This window comes from Melanotaenia boesemani, chromosome 12 (assembly GCF_017639745.1).
Source record: "Melanotaenia boesemani isolate fMelBoe1 chromosome 12, fMelBoe1.pri, whole genome shotgun sequence".
In the NCBI taxonomy this organism is placed as follows: domain Eukaryota; kingdom Metazoa; phylum Chordata; class Actinopteri; order Atheriniformes; family Melanotaeniidae; genus Melanotaenia; species Melanotaenia boesemani.
In genome coordinates this window covers 36,458,082-36,464,580 of record NC_055693.1, presented here as the reverse complement: position 1 = coordinate 36,464,580, position 6,499 = coordinate 36,458,082, and positions in this window count along the sequence as shown.

Genomic DNA, 6,499 nt, shown 5'->3' with positions numbered 1-6,499 from the left:
CTTGCCAATGTTCGTGGGACTTGCCTATGCTCATGGGACTTGCCTATGTATGCAGGACTTGCCAATGTCCGTGGGACTTGCCTATGTTTGCAGGATTTGCCTATGATTGTGGGACTTGCCTAAGCTCGCAGGACTTGCCTATGTTTGCAGTACTTACCTATGCTCGCAGGACGTGCCTATGCTTGTGGGACTTGCCTATGCTTGTGGGACTTGCCAATGTTCACGGGACTTGCCTATGCTCGCAGGGATTGCATATACTTGGCAAGATCTCATGTGAGTTTGGGCTTTGAGTACAATAATGGCAGGACAAGGCAAAGCAACACTACAGAAAGCACCTCAAGTTTGAAGGCAGATGCGTGGCTTTATTTAAATTTAAAGCCAGTGAAAGCAACATAGAGGAGCCAGAAAAAACCAAAGCTGTCTGCAAGCTTTGGACGATGAAGGTAAAAATATTGTGGAAATACTACCAACCTCAGAAACTATTTAACAAGGCATCACCCCACGACGCAGGCGACCAGTAGCAAACCCAGCTAGAAAAGGCGTTTGACAAGTCTGGCTCATTTAAGCCAGAGTTCCATTCCATCAACGTGGCTTATTTGAACGCCCACTGAGTAACCATGGTAACTGATGCACCAGAACTACCCTGCTCGGGGGCAGGCTAAAGTTTAGATTAGCTTAGCTGTGTCTCAAAGGTCTGACACAGACTGCCTAAAGAAAGTTCAACCTGGTAGAATGCTGCACTCCCGTCCTCATTCTGGTATAACAGTAAAAAAAAGAAGAAACCCTTATCATATCACTACTTTGTCTTAAATAATCAATCAATCTGTCAGCGCCAATGTAACTAAAGAAAACACAACTATACTCATACTGAACATGAAATTAAATGAAAAAGAACATGGTCCCATCCATCCATCCATCCATCCATCCATCCATCTTCTGCTGCTTATTCGGAGGCAGGTCATGGGGGCAGCTCCCAAAGTAGGAAAACTCAGACTTCCCTCTCCCCGGCCACATTCACCTCATTTCCAAAACTTATTTCAGGCCACTTGTATTCGTGTTCTTGTTATTTCGGTCACTACCCACAGCTCATGACGCATGGGGGGGGGGGGGGGGGGGGGGGGGGGGGGGGGGGTAGGGAACGTAGATCGACCGGTAAATCGAGAGCTGTTGCCTTTTGGGCGTCAGCTCTTGCTTCACCACGACAGACCGATTGGCAGAGTATGCCTATCACTGCAGACGGCACACCGATCGCCCCCTGTCAAATCCTCCCGCTCCATCCTTCCCTCAACTCAGTGAAACAAGACACTCTGACATACGTTGAACTCCTCCACTTGGGGCAGGGACCTCATTGCCGACTCTCTGAAGGAGGCACACTCCACTCTTTTCCAGCTGGAGGACCTATGGTCCTCGGATTTGGAGGTGCTGAGTCTCATCCCAGTCCGATTTACACTCGGCCTGTGAATCGCTCCAGTCAGAACTGAAGGACCACGGGCCCGCTGAAAGCCAATAGAACCACATTATCCGCAAAGTTCCGAGACCGCAATCCTGAGTCCGACCAAACCGGATCCCCTTCAACACCTCGGCTGCGCTTTAGAAATTCTGTCCATAAAAGGTGGACAAAGGGCAGCCTTGGTGGAGTCCAACCCTCAACGGAAACGACTCGGATTTACTGCCGGCAATGCGGGACCAAGGTTTGGCACCGGTCGTAAAGGGACTGGACAGCTCGTACAAGGGGGGTCTGGCACTCCATACTCCCGAGTACCCACCACAAGAGTCCCCATGGGACATGGTCAAACGCCTTCTCCAAGTCCACAAAGCACATTTAGACTGGTTGAGCGAACTCCCATGCCCCTTCCAAGGCCCTGAAGAAGGTGTAAAGCTGGTCCACTGTTCCACAACCGGGACGAAAACCACACTGCTCCTCCTCACTATCCGAGGTTCAACTATCTGATGGAAACCTCCTCTCCAGCACCCCTGAATAGACCTTACCAGGGAGGCTGAGGAGTGTGATCCCCTTGTAGTTGAAGCACACCCTCCAGTCCCCCTTTTTGAAAAGGGGGACCACCACACCAGTCTACCAGACCAGGGGAACTGTCCCCGATGTCCAGTTTCCCTCTGGACACACCTCTGCCAAGACAGCCCTACAGCATCCATAGCTTTAAGGAACTCTGGGCGGACCTCATCTACCCCCGGGGCCTTGCCACCGAGGAGCTCTTTAACCACCTCAGCGACCTCAGCCCCAGAGATGGAAGAGCCAGCACCAGCTATCCAGACTCTGCTTCCTCATCGGAAGACGTGTTGGTGGGATTGAGGAAGGTCTTCAAAGTGGTGCCTCCACTACCTCACAACATCCAGAGTCGAGGTCAGCAGCCCCCTATCCCCACTGTACACAGTGGGGATAGGGGGCTGGATAGCTCCCCTCCTGAGGCCACCAGATTGTGGACCAGAATCTCCGTCTGGAAGTCCTTCTCCATGGTCTCTCCAAACTCCTCCCATGCCCGAGTTTTTGGCCTTAGCGACAGCCGAAGCTGTATTCCACTTAGCCTGCCAATACCATCAGCTGCCTCTGAAGTCCCACAGGCCAAAAAGGCCTGATAGGACTCGTTCTTCAGATTTATGACATCCCTTACTGCCGGTGTCCACCAACGAGTTTGGGGTTACTACCACTACAGGCACCAATGACCTTACGGCCACAGCTGCGGCTGGCCATCTCGACAATAGAGGCACGGAACACAGTCCACTTGGACTCAATGTCCCCTGCCTCACACAGGACATGGTATAAGCTCTGCCGGAGATGGGAGTTGAAACTCTTTCTGACATGAGACTCCACCAGATGTTTCCAGCAGACCCTCACAAAACGCTTGGGTCTGCCAGGCCTGACCGGCATCCTCCCCCACCATCTGAGCCAAACTCACCACCAGGTGGCGATCAGTTGACAGCTCCGCTCCTTTCTTCAGCCGAGTGTCCAAGACATGTGGCCGCAAGTCTGATGATACGACTACAAAGTCGATCATCGAACTGCGGCCTAGAGAGTCCTGGTGCCAAGTGCACATGTGGACACTATTATGCCTGAACAAGGTGTTCGTTATGGACAATCCATGACGAGCACAAAAGTCCAACAACAAAACTCCACTCAGATTCAGATGAGGGGGGCCATTCCTCCCAATTATGCCCCTCCAGGTCTTGTTGTCATTGCCCATGTGGGCATTGAAGTCCCCCAGCAGAATGAGGGAGTCCCCGGAAGGTGTGCTCTCCAACACCCCCTCCAAGGACTCCAAAAAGGGAAACTGCTGTTTAGTGCATAAGCACAAACAATAGTCATGTCCCGTCCCCCCACCTGAAAGCTACGCTTTCGTCCACCGGGGTAAACCCCAATGCATAGGAGCCAAGTCGGGGACAGAATTGGGTGTGAAGTTAATTTTATGCTAACATAGATACGTTATACTGGTCAAGCAACTATATTTTCAGTTGAATTCCAAGTTTAATTAAAGCAGACAGAAGTATGAACTAATCTAGGAGCTGCAAGTGAACTATAGTTAACAAAAACACCTGGACAGCTACACATGGATGCAAACTAAAAACTAAAATGTACTATAACAAATCATCTAGATAAAATAAAATAATACGCCACACTTAATTTAAACCAATTTTAATCTACTATTTCATACATGAATTAGCCTAAATGTGGTATAAAGGTAAGTAAAATTGTGTTTTGAATGTCTGGGGTCACCAGAGTTTTGTAATATCAAAATGGGGTTTCAAGCTAAAAAAGGTTGGGAACCACGACTCCAGGAGTTTGTATCCTAATGTATTTATTTGGTGACATAAAATGCTGTTTTGTTTGTCTTCAGGTTACCATCACAAAGACATTTGATCTGAATTAGCATCAATGTTAATATAAATAAATGCATATAAACATAAAAATGCCTAAAATTATTTCTGCATAAATAGGATAGTTGTTTTAAGTATGAGTTTTAAATGGATTGTTAAATGTAGTTTAACAATGTTCTACTAACTACTAACAATGTAATATACTACTAACAATGTTCTACTAACTACTAACAATGTAATATACTACTAACAATGTTCTACTAACTACTAACAATGTAATATACTACTAACAATGTAATATACTACTAACAATGTAATATACTACTAACAATGTTCTACTGACTACTAACAATTTAATATACTACTAACAATGTAATATACTACTAACAATGTTCTACTAACTACTAACAATGTAATATACTACTAACAATGTTCCACTAACTACTAACAATGTAATATACTACTAACAATGTAATATACTACTAACAATGTTCTACTAACTACTAACAATGTAATATACTACTAACAATGTTCTACTAACTACTAACAATGTAATATACTACTAACAATGTTCTACTAACTACTAACAATGTAATATACTACTAACAATGTTCTACTAACTACTAACAATGTAATATACTACAAACAATGTAATATACTACTAACAATGTTCTACTAACTACTAACAATGTAATATACTACTAACAATGTAATATACTACTAACAATGTTCTACTGACTACTAACAATGTAATATACTACTAACAATGTAATATACTACTAACAATATTCCACTAACTACTAACCAATGTAATATACTACTAACAATGTTCTACTAACTACTAACAATGTAATATACTACTAACAATGTTCTACTAACTACTAACAATGTAATATACTACAAACAATGTAATATACTAATAACAATGTTCTACTAACTACTAACAATGTAATATACTATTAACAATGTTCTACTAACTACTAACAATGTAATATACTACTAACAATGTTCTACTAACTACTAACAATGTAATATACTATTAACAATGTTCTACTAACTACTAACAATGTAATATACTACTAACAATGTTCTACTAACTACTAACAATGTAATATACTACTAACAATGTTCTACTAACTACTAACGATGTAATATACTACTAACAATGTAATATACTACTAACAATGTTCTACTAACTACTAACAATGTAATATACTACTAACAATGTTCTACTAACTACTAACAATGTAATATACTACTACCAATGTTCTACTAACTACTAACAATGTAATATACAACTAACAATGTTCTACTAACTACTAACAATGTAATATACTACTAACATGTTCTACTAACTACTAACAATGTAATATACTACTACCAATGTTCTACTAACTACTAACAATGTAATATACTACTAACAATGTTCTACTAACTACTAACAATGTTTAATATTTTCTGCTAACAAAAAGGTAAAAAGCTAAAATGAGTGTCCTGACTAAAACTAGACAAAAATGTTGATAGATTTTGTTGACTAAAACTAGACAAATAATATTATGTTTTCTTAGACTAAAATAAAGACTAAAATGCTTGACTTATAGTCGACTAAAACTTGACTAAAGAAAAACGGGTTGAGGCTGACTAAATGTGATAAAAACTAATAAACGCGATTGAAACTAGACTAAAACTGAGGCTAAATGTAAAAATGGATGACAAAATGAACACTAGCACAATGTCCTCCAGACTAAAGGGCCCACCAGCAATCTGGCAGCATTTGTCACTAGTGAAGGCAAATCCAGAGGTGTCTGTGAGCCATGATGGCCCATGCACTCAGTATAGACAGCGAGGGAATTTTTCTTGCTCTGTACTGAGCTGTTGAAACAAGGATTCACTGCTGACACTTGGAAATTCTTTGAGGCGAGCCATGGGAAGGGTGCCCCAGATGGCATGAGAGGAGGCCCTGAAAAGCAGGGCTGACAGTCTGGTCACCAAAGGGACAGATATTCCTGATGCTGAGGAAAGGTTGTTAACGAGGAAGCAGTGGAGAAAGCTGTTGAGGAGATGCCCAATGACGCGCTATCAGTTCCTTCTATGACGAGACTACATCGGGCAATGACCCTGGCTTAAGGATGTCAGCTGTTTGTGTACAACTAAACAAAATCTGACCTGCGAGTGCTTTGATGCAAAGTGTCAACAGGCAGCTACTGTAATGATGCTGCAATATCCTGAAGTTGTTAGATATAACAAACTGTAGTTGACAAAAGACATCAGAGCCCTCCTCAACGAAAAGAAGAGGCTTTCAGGGCTGGAGAAAGAGAGGAGGTGAGAACGATCCAGAGCTTACTGAGAGTCAAGATCAGGCAGGCTAAGGACAATTACAGGAGAACCTTCATGAGTCTACAGATGGTCCCAGTGCAGTGGAAGACGTCATGCCTCATTCCTGTACCAAAGGCCCCACGTCCCAGTGGCCCCCAGGACTACACCCCCGATTACAGACTCATACTTGAACTGCTGTCTTGGATTGTGGACTACCTGACCGGAAGACCACAGTATGTGCACCTGCAGCGCTGTGTGTTGGACAAGGTGGTCAGCAACACTGGAGCACCACAAGGGAGCGTCCTCTTCCCCTTTCTGTTCCCCCTCCACACATCTGACTGCAGCTCCTGCA